General features: G+C 39.5%; 1 protein-coding gene across 1 annotated transcript in view; it reads left to right on the top strand.

Moving 5' to 3' along the window:
- CUL1 (cullin 1) overlaps positions 1-23044 on the top strand; it is a 107147-nt gene that overhangs the window by 39463 nt on the left and 44640 nt on the right. The gene's annotated exons all lie outside the window — the stretch shown is intronic.

A 23044-nucleotide genomic window follows, 5' to 3' on the forward strand; every position in this document is an offset into this window, starting at 1 on the left:
TTCTAGGAGGTTAAAGTTGCCAGTTCAGTGGAGATTTAAGTAAATCTTTAATATGTATCAGTGATTGTCAATGCGATATTCCAGTATGCCCTCAACTATGCTAATGTTTTATAATCTGAAAAAATTAACATTAATTTAAATAGATATGAACCTATATGTCTATCTCTAAATTTAAACCTTACTGTAAGTATGTACAGATATTCATAAATGTGTATATACTTACACTGTAGAATACTTAAAAAAAAAAACAGCTTTAGTGAAATATAATTCACATACCCAAAAAACTCACCCCTTTTTAAGTGTACAATGCAGCAGTTTTTAGTATAGTCCCATGTTGTGCAAGCGTAACCGCTGTCTAAATTTAGAGTATTTTCATCACCGTCCTGTCCCCCTCCCCGCCAAAGAAACTCTGTACCCATATTAGCAGTCACTTCCCATTCTGTCCTCCCCCAGGTTCTGGCAACTGCTAACCTACTTTCTGTCTCTCTGAATTTGCCTGTTCTGGACATTTCACATAAATGGAATCACACAGTGTCTGGCCTTTGTGATTGGCTTCTTTCACTTAGCATAATGTCTTCAGGCTTCCTCCTTGTAGCACGTGTCGGCACATCATTCCTTTTTACGTTTGAGTTGAATGCGTATTCCATATTTTGTTTATCCATCAGTGATGGATATCTGGGTTGTTTCTACTTTTTGGCTATTATGAATATTGTATATGAGTTTCTGTGTGGACATGTGTTTTTAATTCTCTTAGATATATGTGCAGGAGTGGAACTGCTGGGTCGTGATCTGTAGAACGCTTTTAAGGACAGTAGAATCTTTGCAAATGAGAGGATGTTGACCCACTCAAGAGGGTTGTGGCTTGCTAGGTATGATGGGTTGTTGTTGTCTTTTAAATTCTTGTAAGTAATAGATATAAAGATGGTGATTCCAGTTGTGAGACCATAAGGCACTTAGTTGGATTCCTGGTGTGCAAACAACAGGGGAGCCCTAGTGTAGACATCATGGAAATTTAGCTGCTGGTTTGTCTCTGGGGAATTTATTAGTTGTAATTTTTGACCAACTCAGACTGGTCCTTAGCCCAATCAAGTGTTTTGCTCTTCGAACTCTGAGGAAGTAGAGACTTGTCTGCTTGCTGCAATTACTAAATTCTTTTATTCTACAAATAATTATAATTGGTAGTTCTGACACCTTCAATTTTAATTTTTTTAGGAATACTATTAAATTGAGTATTATTCTTCCAGTTTTGTCTGAGAAAATACTAACTGCATATATTTAATAGGAGTGGAGAATCTGAACTGAGTCTAAAGCATCTGACTTTACTTCTTTAGATATTATGAAATAATATCTATGAAATCATAGCTACCATTTGAGTCCTGTGTGTCAGACATGGTGCTAAGAACCGTCTACATGTTATTTAAGGCTTACATCACCCACGGGGGTTGGTGGTAGTAGCCCTCCTCTAGTGCTGTCAGAAACATGATCTCCAAAACGCAAGTAACTTGCCTAGTTGTTATCGCAACCATTGGGCAGTGATGATGCCTGTCTAAAATTCTTAGTAGCCTGAATCTAGAAACTGCCTTTATCCACTCACTGTATGGCCTTCAGATTTTGTATGTGAATGAATCACTGTTCCCAAAGTATTTTCTGTATTTTTCTTACGAAGTTCCAAAGAAGAGGGTTTGATCATCTCTTAATGATTAACTTTTAGGATACAGATGAAACAGAATGTCTATTTGTATTTATTAATTTAATTACTGAAAATCATAAAATTTTATTCCCCACTTTACCTGCATTTTTAACATCAGTGTTATTTTCCTAAGTAGAAGACCTTGAGTCATCTGACACAGTTTTCTGAACACATCTACACTTCCATGTCAGTTAGTTAACATACAGTATTTTTGGAAACTGTGTGTCGCCATACCACAGTTTTATCCCAGCCTCAGTTTACATAACAGTATTTTTAAAAGTTTTGTCTTTCGGGTGTATGTTCAGCCTCCCATGTAACCGCTTAACTGCATCACCCTTTAAAATAATCTCCCCCAGGCTGGTCTCCAGTGACAGATGATTTAACACTTTGGATTGTGAGGTTGTGTTTCAGGCTTGGAGGTACTTCTGGTCCCAGGAAGAAGGAGCAGACTGTGCATCTCCCTGCTGTAGTGTCACCCTTCAAAGTCCTGGCCTTATGGGGAGCTGGTGAGGGAGAGTGGGTCAGAAAGGGAGGAGAGGGAAACTGCCTGAGAGAAAAACGAGGGATCCTTTCCCCATAATTGTAGCCAGTAGCTAATAGCTAGATTTGTAACCCTTCGTTCATCCTGGAGAACCATGTGACATGTTTTCTAGAGAAAAGTAACCTACTTCTGGATGTGAAACAGATATTCTTCGAGCTTTTAGGAACCTCTGGCATTTATTGGTGCTATAACAAGAAGGTGGGTTATTATACAGCATAAACATTTTTCTTGATTTTTCAACTCAGAATGGCAGAGGAAAGAGAAGGGAACTTGGGGAAAGGAAAAAAAAAAAGTCCCAGAGCATCTACAGTCAGGAAGATGTAGTTCAATTAACTTTGTTTCCGCCGTTTCACAGACGTTTCCTTTTTCTTCTAAAGATTAGCCGGAGGCTCTTGCTCCCCCACTGTGTGTCTGTTCAGCACTTATATTCGGTTCTGATTTTCTAGGACGTCTTAGGTATGTAGAGTTACAGTACAGCGACTTTTTTTTTTCTTTTCTTTTTTTTTTGCAGTAAAATGTAGGAGTACATTCTCTGCCGGTGGGTAAATAATAGTAAATTTCCTTTCTCTTGAACTTGAAATAGGTAATGAAGTTTCCTATTCAGTTTCTTGACACCAGTATGTTCCCGCTGCCGTGCCCAGCTCAGAGAGCAGGCCTGGGTCCTGACTCGCAGGCGGATGTTGGTGAAGGGAGTGCAGTGTGATGAGGGGACCCCTGTGGCATAACCGAGAACAGCCAGTCTGGTCTAGTCTAGTCTAGACATCAGGCCATCTGGTTAAGTGTGTTGGTTTTGCTAGGCCCCAGGTCTACCTGCTTCTCACTTCCAGGTCAAAATTCTCTTGTTCTGAAGTCATTATTCATCTCAAATCATAATTTTAGCTTCCTTGGAGTCAGTGTAAACTTCCATGGTGATGCCTTTCTCTTTTTTTTCTCTCTGCCTGCGTTAGTTCTCAGAAACTTAAAAGTGGCTGTTTCTCTCCCTGTAGTGCTGTGAGCTGAATTAGTTTATTCTGTTTTCTTAGCCTGTTTTTTCAAAGTTCTTTTTCCCGGACCAGTACACTAAGGATCACATTCCCGTTGCCTAGCCTTGACTGTACCTCTCAGTAAGTTATAACACAAGTGCATTCAGAATTCAGTTAATCTCTGTCCCGATACTCTGTGACAAAGTTCACCATCAGTGGGGCTGGGGCACTTTTTCACCCAGGCGAGTCTGCTGGGCCCCTGGCAGCCTGCAGCGTAGGCCTTGCAAGGTTGACACGCCAGGATGTGCTTGGTCCTGCTGCAGCTCATCACCTGCCACCTGGGCCGTCGTGTCGCTGTCACTATGCTCAGGTCGCCGGCTCCTCTGCAGGAGCTGTGGATGCAGGGCCGGTATTCCAGGTGGCGGCCTTTCTTCTTGGCCTGCCTGCTCCAGAGTTCTCTTTCCTTTATAGAAACTCAGTCTTGTAGAAAATCGGATCAAACAGAAAGGGTCACAAATTGTTTTCACAATAGATTCATAATGATCCATGTCCATTTTGAAATAACCATGTAGGCGGTGAAGGTCATTTGGACATTTTTCGTCTTGTATACTTTTTATTCAGGAGTCTTACATTCATCTGATTTTGCTCACCTAATGAGCATGGCTTACAGCATATAAACCTAAATGTACAGAAGTGTTTTTTCCAAATGTATGCGACTGTTCATACATATATATATATGTCCATACTTTTAGAGTACGGTTCTGAAGGATGTCACTGGTTCACAGAAAGAAGAAATGCAAATGGTCAGTAAGCATATAGGAAAATTTTCAACCTCTTAATTATTAAAGAAATGAAGAATTAAAAATTTCTTAAACTTACGTTGAAAACATTTTTAAAGAAATGGTCGTAGCCAGGGTTGGCCAGAGTGAAGGGAGCTGGAGCCCCTACGGTCAGGTGGGAGTGTTAGTTTGCTATGATCTTTCTGGAGAAATTTAGAAATATAAAGACATAAAAATGTACTTTGGTCTGGTGATTTTTTAACTTTTAACTCTGTCCTAAGGAAATAGTTGTGTCCAAATTGTATGTGCAAGGTTGTTCGGCATACTTTAATAATAGGAAACAACAGAAAACAACCTCAGCCTTCAACATTAAGGACTTGGTATAAAATAGCTATAAACAGCCATTAAAAATTCATTGAAGACTATTCATTGACATGTAATAATGTTCGTAATAACGGGGAAAGCAGGGTAGGAAGTGGTCTGTGTGCTGTGAACCCTCACGGCATCCTCTCTGCTTTTGAAAAGCTTTCCGTAGTATTGAAAGTGGCTATCCGTATGTATTGGACTTATAGATGACTTAAAAAAAAAACTGATCTGTGCTTTCTGGATTTTCAGTATAGAACATGCATTTTAAAATACAGTTATTTCGTTTTTGCTGGTTTTCCTTATGCAAATATAGGTCCTAGTTATTATACTTACTTGCAAAATCCTCCCTACCTTTCATTACTGACATCGTACTATTAAAATAGTTTATGGGATTGAGAAATTTTATCTATCTTTGAGAGAGAACCCACAGAAATGATAATTATATTGCATAGTTGTCTCTAGAAGCAACTTTTTTGGTTTATTAGTATAAATGTGGTATGTTCAGCTTTTATCTTCTAAATCTGACTCATAGTGTATATACTTAGAGCACTTTGAGCGTTGTTGAGACAAATTTTATAGTTAATCACAGTCCATTGCATGGAGTCTCTGCCTTTGAAATAAATGTGAACTTATTTGCTTCGTCTGGGATTTTCCTTTTCAACGCTGTACCTACCACAACCTAGAGAGAACTTGATTCTTTTATAACTTTACAGGCGACAGTGCGGGATGGTAGGCAGGCCTGCCTCTCCTGCCACTGGCTGCAGGTGGGACATTTGTTGACACGAAGATAGGAAGTATTTTCAACACAACTTTTAGTGCAGAGCCTTTCCAAATGATTTTCATACAAGCAATTGCTTAAATTTCCACTAAGTTCAGTTGGATAAAGAAGTGGTAGTAGAAAGTGGTTCCGTTCTGTTTAGTTTTACTTCTTCAATTGACTTGTCTTTTACAAAATGAAAATGGCTTGAGTTTGGTAGTAACTAAAAGTCACAAATTGATTCCCCAGATGTGTTGACTTTATGTAGACGGCCTGGTGCTGTGTGGTAACAGACAGTGGGGGCATCTGCCTTATCCTAAAGCATTTGCAGGCTCCCTTGGCCTCACAGCTGGGACAGCGTGTCGTCACACGCAGCACCTGGGATGACAGCGGCGGGGCGGGCACCCAGGAGATGGCTGCATGTCACCCGACCCCTTTCGCGGTGACTTGTCCCAACCAATCATGCAAGAAGTGTGTTTTGGCACATGACGGAGCAGTTCTAGGATACGGAAGAGTCGTAGGCCCATTTGGAGGCAGAACCAGGCTCGGCTCTCGAACACCAAGTGCCGCCGGGCCACCGTGCCATCCTGGCCGCCTGCAGAGACCCCAGGTGTCTGCCTAGGGTCCCACTTACTGCCCGCCTCTGGCGTGTTGCCAAAGGAACTCTTCCAGGGAACCTTTTGAAAACAAGCTCAAAGTTTTAAAAGTCAGATACGGGGGTTTGTCAGGCTCTCGCTGACGTACTGTAGAACAACCACCTGCTGACTACTGAAGGAAGCTTCTGTTTAATTGCCTGTTAGGTTTTTAGTTTACTTTTACCTCTTGAGGGTTTTTTCCCCTTATTTCCTCTTAATTCCCATATTTAACTTTTCTTCATATTCTATTTTGTTTTTGCTTTAAAAATCATTTTAGACCTGACCATTTTACTTTCAAATCTGAGTCATATTTACTGAGTTTTTACAGTCATCACTTAGAGTCAGTGCCCTGTTGACATGCAGCTGCCCGTGTCGGAAGGGCGGGTGGTACAGGTGGGCTTGGGGCGGGGGGCTGCAGGAGGAGCCCCTGCTCTTCAGCCAGAAGCCTGAGGTCGGTGGTTTCCCGCAGTGGAATGAACCACCCCCAGCAATTGCGGTCCACCCCCCTTCCAGAGCCCCCCCTCAGGCCCGGCTGGTCCTCCCCGTCCAGGTGACACGCGGGACATACCAGTGACGTGTGTGGAGGGCCGGTCCCCTGCACAGACGACTTCTCCCTGCAGCTTCTTTTTTTTTTTTAATTAAAAAAATTTTTTTTAATTTATTTATTTTTGGCTGCGTTGGGTCTTCGTTGCTGCGTGCGGGCTTTCTCTAGTTGTGGCGAGCGGGGGCTACTCTTCATTGCGGTGCGCGGGCTTCTCATCACAGTGGCTTCTCTTGTCGCGGAGCACGGACTCTCAGCGTGTGGGCTCAGTAGTTGAAGCATGCAGGCTCAGTAGTTGTGGCTCGCGGGCTCTAGAGCGCAGGCTCAGTAGTTGTGGCACATGGGCTTGGTTGCTCCACGGCATGTGGGATCTTCCCGGACCAGGGCTCGAACCCGTGTCCCCTGCATTGGCAGGCGGATTCTTAACCACTGCACCACCAGGGAAGTCCCCTCCCTGTAGCTTCTGATACACATTAGGAGTCTACTTTTTCCTTTTCTGATAGCATTTCCCCACACAGTTGATTTTAAAGCCAAGATAAAACACTACAAAGTGAAGATTGCACATCATTAGAGCTCCATGGGTCTGTCTAGGTGGGAGGCCGTGGGTCTCGCCTTTCTGCTGACGCAGCCTGGGCTCAGAGCGCCGCTGGTGCCGTTCTTTTGTGAAAGGCGTTCACGACTCCGTCAGAAGCATCCACCGGTTGGTATCTTCCCGATAAACTTTGTGTCAGTTTCCTCTTCAGGAAAACAGCCAGCATGGGCCCCCAGGCCAGCATCTTCTATGAGGCATAGCCCGGCTTCGGGCTGAAGTCTTCCACAGTCAGGCGCAACTACCCATTTGGGGGCTTTTTAATAATTTTTGTTTTTTAGACAAATAATCCTGTAGTAAAATCTAGAGGTTTAAAAGGACACACAGTGAAAAGTACGAGTTCTTTCCATCCACATGTCGTTCATGTCTCTCAGCCCCCGGGAAGTCCCTGCACTGCTGTCTTGGGTACATCTGTCTGAGTGTTATCCACACACACATACATCGTACAGAAAACGAGTGTTTGTATGTAACTTAGAAATAACCCTTAACAGCATTTCCCAAGTGTAAGTAAACATGTACCTGTGATGGTTCCCTGGTCATCAGTCTTTGCAGAGCACTTTCTCTGAATCCTCCCCGTGAGTGTGAGAAATGGTCTCGTCATGATACCATTTTTAGCTTATATCTGAGCACTTGAAATTGTTCTTATGTGCTCTGGAAACAGACGTCTTTATAGAGACAATAGGAAAATTCATTTTTCCTTGATTCCTTTGATAATATTTGTACCATAGTCAGGAGTAGGAATTGCCCTAACAGTTCTGTTACTTAAATGCTATTAGAAATGCGGAAGATAAATACTCTGAAACTGGAATTAATTTTGGCAGGTAGTCCTCCAGATGTGAAATATATGCATTTCTAATAATGCATGGTTATTTGTTTAAGTAAGTTTTAGGATGCTGACATAGACACAATAATTTTGTGCCCTGTCTTTTTTTTTTTAAATAAATTTATTTATTTTTGGCTGCATTGGGTCTTCGTTGCTACGCGTGGGCTTTCTCTAGTTGCAGTGAGTGAGGGCTAGCTACTCTTTGTTGTGGTGCGAGGGCTTCTCATTGTGATGGCTTCTCTTGTTGCAGAGCACGGGCTCTAGGTGCGTGGGAATCAGTAGTTGTGGCACACGAGCTTAGTAGTTGTGGCTCGCGGGCTCTAGAACGCAGGCTCAGTAGTTGTGGCACGCGGGCTTAGTTGCTCTGCGGCATGTGGGATCTTCCCAGACCAGGGCTTGAACCCGTGTCCCCTGCATTGGCAGGCGGATTCTTCACCACTGCACCACTAGGGAAGTCTTGTATCCTGTCTTATTTTTGTGTTCTGTAAATATTATTTGGGCTTGTATTTTTTATTTTTCTATTACGTTTCAGGTCTTCTCATAAGCTATCTCAAATCCCTAGTGAAGTGGGTGGAGGGGGATGTGTGTGTGTGACGGAATATTTGATGGTCCCGTTTCATGAATTAGGAGGTATATTATGATGGGTAGTACAGAGGGGATGCTCAGAGGAGGAGGGAGAAGGATGCTGACACTTCCAACGTTGGAAAGTTTCAAGAACTAGTAGAGGTTAAGTGGGCCTCAAAGGATGAGTATAGATAAGGAGAAACAAAGGGATGAAAGTCTTGCAGAGTTTTGCTGGAGGGAGAAAGATGAACGTGAAAGTGGGAAGTAGCACTTCCAGAGAACAGGATGCTGGTCAGCTTGAATAGATGCTGTAAGAATGGCTACACAAGTTAGTTTAACTGGCTTTAATAAAGAGTGACTCCAGATTCTGGTGAACCTTGAATACCAGGTAAATGAGTTTGTTTGTTTTAAGGTGTTGTAGGTCCATAGAGATGGATGTATGACTTGATAACTAATGACTTTAGGAGGATGAATCTGGAAACCAGATGGGATTAAAACAGGAAAGATATCAAAGGCGCAGAAAGACCAACTTGGTTTTAGTAATCCAAGTGTGATGTTGTGTAAGTTCTGAACTAGGGTAGAAACAGGAGACAAAAGGAGCAAATTTCTGGGCTTCTGGTTGAAGATGAAATTTATGTTTTGACTTTCTCATTTGTGACATCACTAAAATGATAGTAAAATAATTTTTAAATCAATGAAGACAAAGAATGGAAGAAAACAGACATCATAGATGAGACTTTAACAGTTTTTTTTTTTTGAGAATGAAAAGCAGATAGAGTCACAGTACTGATCACCAGGGTGTAGGAAGCCCTGCTTTGGAGGGTACATCCCCAGAGGAGAGCACCACTGGCCCTGCAGGACTGGAGAAGCTTGGGACCTGAAGGCTCCGGTTTGGCAGAAGGTGGAGGCGTGAGACTGGGCAGTGCTTGGGAGGTGAGGGATGGATTCAGAATCCGTGAAATTGAAAGCCTGTCATTTTCCTCTACTCAGGTATAGAACACATGGTAGTCAAGAGTCTGCATCCCAAGCAGAAGATTTGTTGCTTCTATGTAGAACACGTTGAATGGGACCGCTGCAGAAACTTGGGAACAGGAGGCCTAGCAAAGGTTGTCATGAATAGGAAGCAACAACAGTGGCTATGATAGAAAGTTGGCCTTTAGAGTGATTGGTCCCTAATTCCATATATTCAGAATACTGGTGGTGATGCTAGAGACAGAACAGTGCTCTGGAAAAATTGAACAGCCCTGAAACATAAATGCATTTATTGACATGAAAGGTGAGCCATTCAGAACTGTGGCCCACCAGCCTCACTCAGGCCAGTGGTGTTTCCAGTTAGTTTTTTAGTACCTTATCGTTATGAGTACTAAGGATTAATAGTTGTATGAAAGAACAGAATACACACACAAAGAATAAAAGGGAACAGGAAGAAACTGATAATACAGGGAAAAGAAGAATATGTTTCAAAAAGTAACATTGTCTGATATGAGAAGCTTCTCATTATGACAGTAAGTTAGGAACAGGATGCTGTGAGAAAAGAACTCACATTTGAAATGGTAACTGAGATTTTAAAAAGAAGAACAATTGAAGACCTAGAAGGACAGTAAAAAGTAAAATAAAAGGACAAGTAGCTTTGGAGACAGGAGTCACCCAGGAGGCCTAGTATCTGACTGTTAGGAATTCTACAGAAAAACGGGAAGAAGATTTTTTTGAATTTACAGTATTTTTAATAGAGAGTGAAAAGTAACTTCCCAGACCTGAAGGTGCTATATCTCTAGTGCCCAAGATAATAAAGGAAGAAAAGATCGATCCCACAATTTCTGTGCACAGAGAATTAAGAGATATCCAACAACCTGTGGACTGAATTTGAGAACAGGATGCAGTTCCTGGATTAGTGTCGCCCAGTGGGTCTAGAGAGCAGTCTTTCTAAACTGAAGCTAGAAGACTGGGGAGCTGTTGCAATTGCTGCTGGAATTAAGACCATGAGTGTGTTGAGTGGAAGGAACCCAGCCTTCAGTTACCAAGAGTAGCATGTAAGGCATATCAGAAGCCCTAAGCCTGTCATTATGAAGAGGCACAGTTAAGGGAAATGAACATAATTTAGCAACCTCAAATATTGAAATAGTTGGAGTCTGACCACCTGTCTTAAGTGATTAGCCCATCACAGTGTAATTAGCCGGGAGCACCGTTATTACAGTAAGTCTTAATAAAAGGACCAAAGTGGTACACAGGCATTTATTTGTTCAGCAGTTTTACGAATGACTGGTTTTGTATCTTTGCTTTTGATTTTAGGTAATAAAGCATGTCTAATTGTCTTTAGCAAATGACATCGGAGGCTGTTCTTTATGTTTTGTTTTGAAGGTTGTTATATGTTATTTTCTGTCTTGGAGTTTTCAACCTTTTATTTATTTTTGATAAGTTTATTTATTTATTATTTTTTGGCTGCATTGGGTTTTTGTTGCTGCTCAGGCTTTCTCTAGTTGTGGCGAGCGGTGGCTACTCTTCGTTGCGGTGCGCGGGCTCCTCACTGCGGTGGCTTCTCTTGTTGCGGAGCACGGGCTCTAGGCACGCGGGCTCAGTAGTTGTGGCGCACGAGCTTAGTTGCTCCGTGGCATGTGGCATCTTCCCAGACCAGGTCTCAAACCCATGTCCCTGCCTTGGCAGGCGGATTCTTAACCACTGCACCACCGGGGAAGTCCCTCAACCTTTTATTATAAAAAATTTCAAACATACAAAGAAGTCAAAAGAATTTTAGAGCGAAGACCCATTTAACTGAACTTGCTTAATTACATATCTGTCTATCCTGAATCCCCATATCCATCCATCCATTTTATTTCCAGCTGTAGACATCAATGCACTTCTCCCTAAGTGCTCAGGCATCTACATCATTGGAGTTTGGTATTTGTTTATAGTTTCCAGTAGGTAAGTTTTGACTAACACATTTGCCCAAGTAACCCAAAGCCCTACCAAGTTACAGGGCATAATCATCCCCACAGAAAGTTCCTTAATGCTTCCCAGTTAATCCTGGCCTCCCCCAAGGCAACCACCATAGATTAGTTTGGCCTGTCCTAGAAGTTCATCTAAAGGAAAGTATGTACCAAGTGGTGCAAAGGAAGTGTGAACCACTTCATGTAAGGCTGCTTTCACTCAATATTTTTGAGATTTATCCATGTTATCATAAGTAGCAGTAGTTTCCCTACCCCCCTTTTTTTTCTGCTGAGTAATATTCCATTGTATGAATATGACAGTTTCTTAATTCATTCTTCTAATGACAGATACCTGGGCTGTTTCCAGTTTGGGGCTGTAATGAATAAAACTACTATGAACATCTAAGTGGAGATCTTTTATATCTCTTGGGCAAACACATAGCAGTGGGATTGCTGGAATGTATGGTAGTAGTATGTTTAACTTTATAAGAAACTAGCCAACTATTTTTCCAAAGTGGTTGTATCATTTTGAATTCATGTGAGCAATGTTTCTGAGTTCTAGTTGTCCTACAGTTTTGCCAACATTGTCCTACAGTTGTTTTGCCAACATCTGCTCGGAATGTCATTCTCTTTAATTTCAGCCGTTCTTGTGGGAGTGTCGTGGTATCTCCTGGTTTTAATTTGCATTTCCCTAGTGATTAATGATGTTGAGTCCTTCTCATATGCTAGTTGACCATTTGTATGTGGTCTTCTGTAAAGCATCTGAGTCTTTTACTTTTCTTTTTTTAACTTTTGGGTTAATATCCTTTTTATTATTGAGTTGTAGGAGTTCTTAATATATTTAGGATGCCAGCATTTCATCATATTATCAAGATATGTCTTGCTACTATTTTCTCCCAGTTTGAGGCTTGCTATTCCTGTTCTTAATGGTGTCTTTGAGTGAGCAGGTTGTTTTTATTTTGAGGAAACCTAATTTGTTTTATTTTCTTTTACAAGTATCATCCTCTGTGACCTATAAGAAACCTTTGCCTGGATGACAAAGATACTGTGTTTTCCTCGAGGCTTTATGGTTTGGGCTTTTACATTTAGGTCTGTGATGCATCTTGAGTTAACTTTTGTGTGTGGTGTGAGGTAGGGCTTGAGGTTAATCTTTCCCCCATGTGGTTCTCCAGTTATTCCAGCATCATTTGTTTCCCCCAGTGTGTTGCTTTGGTGCCCTCGTTAAAACTAAGTCACAATATAAGTAGGTTCTATTTCTAGAATTCTGTTTCGTTGATATGTATCCATCCTAAAGGAATGACATACTACTAATTTGATTTGTTTCTATTTTGTGCAGTATGTTTACATCTATATTTATGTGGGATTATTGGTTGGTGTTTTCATTTTTCTGTAATTTCTTGATTACTGTATGTATGAAAACTCTTGAAGTCAGGTAGTATAGGTCTTCCAACTTTGTTCTCCTACCCCAAGATTTTTGACTATTCTAGATCCTTTGCATTTCTCTGTAAGTTTTATTGTCAGCTTGTCAGTTTCTACCCTGTTAGTTTCTGGATTACAATTGGGATTACATTGAATATTTTTTAATAGCAGTTTTATTGAGATACAATTCACACATACAATTCATCCATTTAAAATGTACATTTCCCATTGTAAAGCAATTATACTCCAATAAAGATGTTAAAAAAAAAATAAAATAAAATGTACATTTCAGTGGTTTTCAGTATATTCACAGATATATTCAATCACACATTTTAGAACATTTTCATCATCTCAGAAAGAAACCTTGTACCCTTTAGCTATTACTCCCTTAGTCCCCCACCTCCATGCTCATCTACTTTCGGTCTATAGATCTGTCTATTCTGAACGTTTTATGTAATGTAATCATATAATATGTGGACTGAAGTGTATGCCCCCCCCAATTCATATGTTGAAGCCCTAACCCCAGTTTTATAGTATTTAGATGGGACCTTTAGGGAAATAAGCATACATGAGGTTGTAAGGTAGGGCCCTGATCCTATGGGATTGGTGTCCTTATAAGAAAAGGAAAAAATACCAGAGAGCTCTCTCGCCAAGGACACAGGGAGAAGGCAGCCATCTACAAGCCAGGAAGAGAGGCCTCACCCAAAACCAACCCTGGCGCCTTGATCTCGCACTTCTAGCCTCCAGAACTCTGAGAAAATTAACTTCTGTTGTTTAAGCCACCCAGTCTGTGGTATTGTGTTATAGTGAACTGAGTAGACTAGTTTTGTGTCTGGCATCTTCCACTTTACCATGTTTTCAAGCCGCATCCATGTGGTGGCATACATAACTGCTTCATTTGTTTTTATGGCCACATAGTATTCCACTGTATAGATATAGGTATTACACTTTGTTTATCCGTTCATCAATTAATGGACATTTGTGTTATTTCCACTTTGTAGCTATCATGCATGGTGCTGCTATAAACACTTGTGTACAGGTTTCTATATGGATATGCTTTTATTTCTCTTGGTTAGATACCTAGGCGTGGAATTTCTAGGTCAGATGGTAGGTCTATGTTTAACCATTTGCAAAACTGCCAGAATGTTTTCCAAAGTGGATGATAATACTGTTTTACTTTCCCACCAGCAGTGTGTGAGGGGTCCAGTTTCTCCACATCCTGACTAGCACTTGTTACCATCTGAGTTTTTTGATTCTAGCCATCCTAATGGGTATGAAGTGGTGTCTTATTATGGTTTTGATTTGCGTTTCCCTGATGACTAATGATGTATCTATTGGCAATTTTTATACATTCTTCAGAGAAATGTCTGTTAAGAGCCTTTGCCCATTTTTTAATTGGATTGTCTTTTTATTATTGAGTTGTAAGAGTTTTTTACATATTCAAATAGTTTATTGGATAAATGATTGATAAATTGTTTTCTCCCAGTCTGTGGATTGTCTTTTCGTTTTCTTGATTGTGTTCTTTGACACGAAAAACTTAAATTTCGATAAAATCCAGTTCATTTTTTTCTTTGGTTGCTCATGCTTTTGGTGTCATATATGAGTCCCTTGCCAAGTACAAAGTCATGAAGATTTATTTTTATGTTTTCTTCTAAGAGTTTTATAGTTTTGGCTCTTAGTTCTAGCTCTTTGATCCATTTTCAGCTAATTTTTATATACGGTGTGAAGTAAAGGACCCCTTCATATATTTGCATGTCACTATATAGTTGTCCCAGCACCATTTGTTGAAAGACCATTTCCCCCCCCATTGAATGGTCTTGGCACCCTTGTCAAAAATTAGTTGTCCACAAAGACATGGGTTTATATGTAGATTCTCAATTCTGTTCCATTGATATATGTGTCTATCCTATGCCAGTACCTCACTGTCTTGATTACTGTAATTTTGTAGTAAGTTTTGAAATCATGAAGTGTGAGGGCTTCAACTTTGCTCTTTTTCAAGATTGTTTTGGGTCCCTTGCAATTCCGTATGAATTTTAGACTCAGCTTGTCACTTCCTACGAAGAAGTCAGCTGGGATTCTTCTGGTAGGGATTGTGTTGAATCTGTAGATCAATTTGTCATCTTAACAATAAGAAGTATTGTCATCTTAATGTCATCTTCACCTATTCTAGTGTAAGTATTTGAAGGTACCAATTTCTTTGTAAGGATTTTTAGCTTCATTTCACAAATTTTGATTTGTTGTATTTTCATTATCATTTAGTTCAAAACAATTTATGTCTTGTTATTTGTTCTTTGACCTTCGGGTTTTATAGAAGTGTGTTGTTTAGTTAGAAATACTAGCGGTTTTCCAGGGTAGCTTATTGTTGCAGATTTCTAATTCCATTTTGGTCAGAGAATAAACTCTATATGAGTTCAGTCCTTTAAAATGTATTGAGGGCCGTGATGGCCCAGAAAACGGCCTATTTGGTGAGTGTACAATGTACTGTTGAAAAGAATGTGAATTTGTTGGGTGTAGACTGGGGCAGGATCCTATTGGCTTGTGGGAGATGATTATGCACATCTCTCCCCAGCTCCCTGTCAGTAATGTCATGTTGGTAGCTTGAAATCTGCCGTGGAGGGAGATAGATAGCTGCTAAGGCTACAGTTGGGGCTTTTTTCTTTTCTTCTTTGAGAGAGACAGTTTACTAGCATCCACTGGGTACAGAATTAGGTGAAGGTGATTGATAGTGTCAATCGGGTCGTCTGTGTCATGACTCCTTTCCCCCCTTCCCCGCCTGTGGTCTAGTTGCTGAGAGAGGGATTTTTAATCTTATCCTATGATTGTGGAATTGTCTTTTTCTCCCTTTACTCTGTCATATTTTGCTTCATGTATTTTGAAGCTCTGCTATTAGGAGAACATACATTTATGATTATGTCCTTTTATTATTATGAAATGTCCCTCTCATCTCTGGTAATACTTTGTCTTGTTGAAGTCTGTTTTGTCTGATACTGTTGTAGCGTCTTCAGCCTTCTTATGCTTAGTGTTTGCATGATAATCTTTTTCCATCTATTTACTTTCAATTAGTCTGTGTCTTTATATCTAAATTGTGTCTCTTTTAACAACATACTGAAAGGTCTTGCTGTTTTGTCCCTTCTGATCATTTCTGCCTTTTGACTGTAGGTTTCAGTCTACTAACATTTATTATAAGTATTAATAGGTTGGTTTTTAGGCCTACCATCTTATTATTTTTTTCTGCCCTGTAAAAAAATTTCTCTGTTCCTGCTTTCCTCTCTTCTTTTGGATTATTTGAATTTTTTCAGAATTGCATTTTAATATATCTGCTGGCTTTTTTAGCTATTCCTCTGCTGTGTGTGTGTGTGTGTGTGTGTGTGTGTGTGTGTGTGTGTGTGTGTGTGTGTGTGTGTGATTGCTCTAGGGAGTACAATATGTATCCTTTTATTTCTTTTTTAATATGCTGCTTAGAGTTGATATTGAATGACATCACAGAAAACATAGAAAAACCTTGTAACTGCAGTGTTCCATTTACTATCCCAAGCTCATCCTTTATATTACATCTAAATAGTTTTAAGACCCACAAGACAATATTATAAATTTTAGTTTTAAATCATTCTTTGTATTTTAAAGAATTAAGAAAAATAGTCTTTTATATTTGCCCAAATATCTGTTACTTCTAATGCTCTTCATTCTTTTCTGAAGATCCAAGATTCAGCCTGATATCAATTCCTCTCTACCTAGAATTTAAGTCTGTACTGTGTGAAGTCTCTAAGTTTTATTTTATTTGAAATTACCTTTATTTTGCCTTTTTGAGGAATATTGTCACTGGATAAAGAATTTGGGGGTTGATAGGTTTCTTTTTTTCTTTCAGCACTTAAAGATGTTATTCCACTGTCATTTGGCCTTTGTAGTGGTGATATTCTTTTGCTGTATGTTACAAGTCTACTTTTAATATTTTTTCTCCCCTTTAGTTTTCAGCAGTTTTTTTTTTTTCCTCTTTCTTCTTCAGAATTGATCATTTTTGTTGGTCTGTCTTCATGAGTCTTATTTCGTTTCCACTCTGCTCTCAAGCCCATCCACTAAGTAACTTATTCTAGGTAATATGTATTTCAGTTCTGTAATTTTTATTTGGGTTTTTTTTTCATAGTTTGTTTTTTACTGCAATTAATTTTCATTTGTTATGAGCCTGTTTTTCTTTGTGTCCTTGAGTATATAGCTATAATAGTTGCTTTAAAATCCTTGTCTCCTAATTTGGAGACAGGTCACCTCCAGGTTGGTCTCTGTTGCTTTTCTCTTGAGTGCGTCTCATTTTCCTTTCTTAGGTCTATAAGCTTGGGTTGTGCCGTTCCCTTCTTCCAAGACTAGGATACTCTGCACTATAAGCCACCTTTTGGGTTGCTCTCTGGTGCCTTCAGACAGTTCTTTTTACACTTTTTCAAGTTTATCGTTAACTATCCCACAGAAACGTGGTTAGATACGTTGGTACTGATCGCAGAACCAAAGTTTAAGTAGAACCTGAAGTTTCAGCGGCAACTCCCGCAGGCTCCACGGTGACATGGGCACTGCCGTGGCAGGATTGGGTTGGGGGTGGCCACGAGAGAGGTTTTCTGTTGGCAGGAATTCAGTAACTTAGGCGAAGATTAATTAGTCAAAAGACGATACAGGCGTATGATTTGAAGATGTGTATATTTGCCTGAAAAACAAGAACTAAATCAAGAAACAGTTAAAAGCGGTTGCTGCTGTGGGTTGGGAGGGGTGGATCATAGCACGCTTGCTTTTTATTATCAGTTCTTCGTTATTTCTTCTAATTTAGGTGTAAGTTGATAGAAGGAAACCTAAGTTTTATAAAGCAGGACAGCTCCTAACCACTGCTGTCTCTAGTCAGCACTGTCTCACGTTTTCCGTGCCTGGTTGGATAATGGTGAGGGTGATGCTAATTTGGGAATGAATGTTAAACTGTGGGTAGAAATTTTAAAAGAGCTTTTAAGGGCTTTTTTTTTTTTTCCCCATTAAAATTTTGCCGTTTAGTCTGTTCTGTGAGGCCCAGGGTTCCTTGCATTGTTTCCAGGTCCTCTTTGAGGAGGTGAGGCTGAAAGGAAGTAATGGTGGGGTGAGAGTGTGTGTTCTGGGCACAAAGAATACTTTGTGAGGAAGAAAGAATTCTGTAGTTAAAAGTTTTTAAAAACCCTTGCTAGCCCTGCTCTCCCAAAGTAATGACTATTAATGTCTGGACAGATACATAAACTTTATCTGCATGTCCAAAGGAACCATACTGAAATGCTCATTTCTAAGTTGTGCATTACACTTTTATCTTTTCAACGTCTTTCTGTATGGATCTATGCATGTCCCACGTTCCTTGACTCCAGGGCTGAGTGCACCCCTAGTGGGCGGCATGGCTCCCTGGTTGGTCAGGTGCTCATTACCTGCACCTGTGCCGAGTTACCTGCCCCCGCCCCCCCCCCCCTTGTTCTTAGCCTGCAAACCATTAAGGACCATTTGAAGAGTATGGCCGGAAAGAACAAAACCTTTTAATATCAAGCCAAGCTCAGGATGGGAGCAGATTAGAAAGAAACCCCACCGTGGGCTATGGGCTGTGGCCTGCTCTCAGCTTTTCTTTATTTGCTTACAAGAACGTTGTGATAAATCTTCTTAAGTCTAAACCACTAATCTTTTAGTCAGTATAAAAAAATCCCATCTAAACGCACTGTGTCAGATTCTAATTGGCAGCATTTTCGTAGTGTTACTTAAAGTAATGATACATATTGTGACCAGAGTCTTGGATTAGATGAAATTTGGTAAATGTATTGCAGTTTTTATAACCACTCTATATTCTCTGACAGTATTAAAAGCGCCATATTGTATCCTCAGGTGAATCCAACAGTGTATTTAACTAATTATGTTTGACAAGTAGGTTGTTAGAATTCTTTTTATCATCTTCAGCAATGCTGTGATAGTTTGATAGCTAAATTAAAGTATTTGTATACTTCCATGATAATTTCACTATGATAAATGCTTGTGAGTATAATTACTATATCAAAAAGAATGCACTTGAATTTTGAATATTTCCAAATTATATTCCAGAAAAAAATATAACAGTGTGTGCTCTGACCTCCAATGGATAGATGCTCCCATGTTCCTGCACTTTGGCTATCACTGGGTTTGACTGTTTTGTTTTGTTTTGTTTTGTTTTTAAAACCTTTGTTAATTTAGTAGCTAGAGATTAATATATTGCCGAGAAATAAAGGTCAGGCTGAAGTAGGTAACCTAAAAAATTCCCTAGAACCAAACACCTCGAACTGGGTGCTAGATACAAAGTGAGACTCTGTGCTGCCCGAGGATCTGGGTGAGAGGCGGGTAGGCTGGAAGCAGTGGTCACACAGAACAGGAGCAAAGCCTGCGCCCGGCCAAGAAGCTGATGTTTCCATGGAAATCTTTAGTGAAAAGGTGAACTGGAAAACAAAATAATTGACCCACTCTCCCAGGTGGGCCACTAGGAAAGTAGTTTGAGCCAAGGTCTGCATGTGAGGGGAGTGGAGGGGGAATCCGTCCTGAGAATTTGTCACCTCTGGTGTCTTTGGGATTTGAGTTTGTATTGCCAGCTTGCTGGGGGATTTCCCCAAGCTGGGAAATTAATGTGAAAGCCCCACTGAAAATGAGTTTTTAAAAAACCCCAAAGTTACAAAGTGAGGAGAGTCTCGGTCCACGTGAACAAGTCAGCATATAGAACAAACAGCAGAACTAGAGCCTCAAGAACTTCAAACAGAAAGGTCTTTAGAGAGCACTTCTAAGTGTATTAAAAACAATTAGTGGTGTAAAAGAGTCAAGAAGATAAAGGAACAAAACACTATGGACAATAAGACATCTTTTTAAAGAAATAGGGAAAATCTGCAAATGTAAAATAAAATTATTAAAGGTAGCAAATTTGACACAGCTGATAGAGAATTACTTAACTTGTGGTAGGTAGATCAAGAAAAATTAGAAAGTTTGAACAAAGATAAAGTGATGGAAGTAACTGAAGTTATAAATTGAGATAAGGAGGTGACATGAAAATGTAGCAGAGAAGCTAGGAGAAAATAGAAAGGGGACCAGAAGTGTTTGAAGAGGAAATGACCCAAGAATTTACCAGAATTGGTGAAAGCAAAATATGCATGCCAAATTTTAAGGTAACCATTACAAGAATTTGAATAAGATGTGTAACTCCAGCATAACAAAAGTACTACAGTGGAATAAGGAAACTATCGATCCAATATAAGAGAAAGGGGGAGAAAACAAGAAGCACAGAGAAAAAAAATTAAAATAGAAAATGCAAAATAAGGTGGTAGAAATTAATCGAGATAGCAGTAGAAAACAGTATAATCTTAAAACCAAACCTGCCCATCAGAGACTGACTGACTCAATTTCTATTTTAAAAGTGAATCTTACTGTGGTGATTCACAGTAGACAAACCAAAACATAGAGATATAAAAGTTGAAAGTAAAGAGGTGGAATACAGGTATTTGAGATGAATTCTAACCAAAATATAGGAAAAACCATATTAACATCAGATACGATAGCTTTCTAAGGCCCTGTTGTTAAGAAAAAACATGGTTACTTTCTAATGATAAAAAAGAACAAGTTATCAGGAATATAATTCTAAATTTGTAAACTTATTAACAGGGCCTCAAAATATATGGCAGATGTTTTAGAGAATTATAAGACTCATTGACAAACCCATAACTGGTTAGGGGGATTTTAATAAAAATTTCTCAGTAGTTAATAAACAGACAAATCACTGGCAATACAGAACATCTGAAAAGCAAAAGTGACCAGCTTGCTTTAACAAACCATGTGTCCAGCAGTTAGAGAGTGGACATTTTTTCAAGCACATGTAAAGAAAAATCACTACATCTTCGGCTACAAGTCTCATCATATATTTTTTTAAACATCTTTTTTTTTTTAAATTAATTTATTTTTTGGCTGTGTTGGGTCTTCGTTTCTGTGCGAGGGCTTTGTCTAGTTGCGGCGAGCGGGGGCCACTCTTCATGGCGGTGCGCGGGCCTCTCACTATGGCGGCCTCTCTTGTTGAGGACCACAGGCTCCAGACGCGCAGGCTCAGTAGTTGTGGCTCACGGGCCTGGTTGCTCCGTGGCATGTGGGATCTTCCCAGACCAGGGCTTGAACCCGTGTCCCCTGCATTAGCAGGCAGATTCTCAACCACTGCGCCACCAGGGAAGCCCACTCATCATATTTTAAAGAAACTATCCAAAAGATAACACTCTCTGATTAATTTTAAAAAGAAATTAAAGGGTTTTTTTAAAGGTTAAAAAAAAACACTTTGGAAATCTAAAAAATTCTAAACTCTTATAATCAAGATGACTAGCAATGGAAAAAAGAAAATATAACTGAATAAGGAGAATACATATCAGACTTAGGTGATGTAGCCACAGAGGTGTAGAGCAGAAAGTCTGTAGGATTTTTTTTGGTTTTTGGTTTTTTTTTTAAATAAATTTATTTTATTTTTATTTTTGGCTGCGTCAGGTCTTTGTTGCTGCGCGCGGGCTCTCTCTAGTTGCGGCGAGTGGGGGCTACTCTTCGTTGCGGTGCGTGGCTCCTCATTGCAGTGGCTTCTCTTGTTGCGGAGCATGGACTCTAGGCATGCGGGCTTCAGTAGTTGTGGCTCGCGGGGTCTAGAGCGCAGGCTCAGTAGTTGTGGCACACGGGTTTAGTTGCTTCGTGGCATGTGGGATGTAACCCGACCAGAGCTCGAGCCCACCTCCCCTGCGTTGGCAGGCGGATTCTTAACCACTGCGCCACCAGGGAAGCCCAGAAAGTCTGTAGGTTTTAATGCTTATATTAAAAAGAGCAAAGAGGACAAATTACAAAGCTAAGCAACCAAACGAGGATTTATAGAAAGAGAGCAAACGTAAAGAAAGAAGTAGATTGGAAACAGTAGAAATACAGGTACAGTGATGAAAATGGATAAATCTCAAACTGGTTCCTTAAAAAGACTAATAGACAAGCCTCTGGCAAAATTAATAATAAAAATATTTTAAAAGGGGGACAATAAAATTAGCAGGCATTTTTTAAAAGAAGACTGAACTGGGCAGTGTACTTGAAAAGTTTATTGAAATGGACAGTTATCTAGAAGGTAGCAATACATATAGCCAGGAAAGGATAAGACCATTTAATATGTGGTTTGTGAACCGTTGGTTTTCTATGCAGAGAAATGTAAAATCACTTTTCTTCATGTTATATACAGTTTTAACCAAGGTGGATTAGAAATGTCAGATTTAAAAGAAAATACAGTAAAATCATGCCAAAATTTGGAACCTGCCAAAAGATCGTTAGCAGGGTCTAGCAACGAGAGAATGGATAAATCATAAATCTGTACTATACAGTACATTACATACAGCTGTAACTATCTCAAATGTTGTCAGAAACAAATTGGCAGAAGCAGATGTACAACGTGTTACAGTTTGTGTAATCTAAAATTTGAAAACATGCAAAATAATTTCATATATTGTTACACAGTAAAATATAAAACATTCATAGGAATGTTAGACACCAAATCACGGGGACATTTGCCCTTAGGGAAAGGGGGAGGAAGAGTGCGATGAGGGAAGAGTTCGTAGTGTGTCAGGTATACTCTGTATCATTTCATTTCCTAAAAAGTTGAGGGGGGTTTGGATGGAATGAGACAAGCATGGGAATGTAATAAGATTTGTCCAAACTAGGTCATGAGTTTGCAAGAGTTTGTTGTGTATTATAATCTGTGATTCTGTCTATATTTGAAATAGTTAATAAAATGAGTCAGTGTTTTATGGCATAGTTCTTTGATTACCACTGAGATTGAGGGGTTTTTTAGGTTTTTGGCTACGAATACGTATTTCTTTTAGCTTTTGGATTTTCTGTTGGAATCCTTGTTTCTTTAGAGATTAATTTTTTTCACATTGTTTTAAATTACCTTTATTTATTAAAGGTAGTAACTTTAAGATATCTCTTACTAAAATAGTTACAGAATTTCAGATGAAGTGATTATATGACTTTGCTTAGAAAGGCCTTCTCCAACCTCAGATCAAGAAAGTATTTGTGTGTATATTCTTTGTTTTATGGTTTCAGTTTGTATATTTTAATTCTTAATCTGTTTGTAATATATTTTGGAATATGAAATTTTTTTGAAATCACCTATAATGCCATTTATTCAATAATCTTTATCCGCTGACTTGAAATAGTTTTTATATAGCAAGTTCTTAAATACACCAGAATATTCTGTTTCATGATTTTTCTTTCTGTCTGAATCAGTATTGGTGTCTTTCTATTAATTTTATCCAAGTAAAGAATATGCAGATAAACTGAAATAGTATTAAAGGTTATATAAAAAAAGAGAGACCACATCTCCATCTCTCTCCGTAGTGCCTGGGTCCTGCTCTTTCCTGATTGGCCAGCTTTAGGCATCCATGACTTTCAGTTGTAGTAGAGGA

This window comes from Leucopleurus acutus (assembly GCF_964270905.1).
Source record: "Leucopleurus acutus genome assembly, chromosome: 9".
Lineage (NCBI taxonomy): Eukaryota > Metazoa > Chordata > Mammalia > Artiodactyla > Delphinidae > Leucopleurus > Leucopleurus acutus.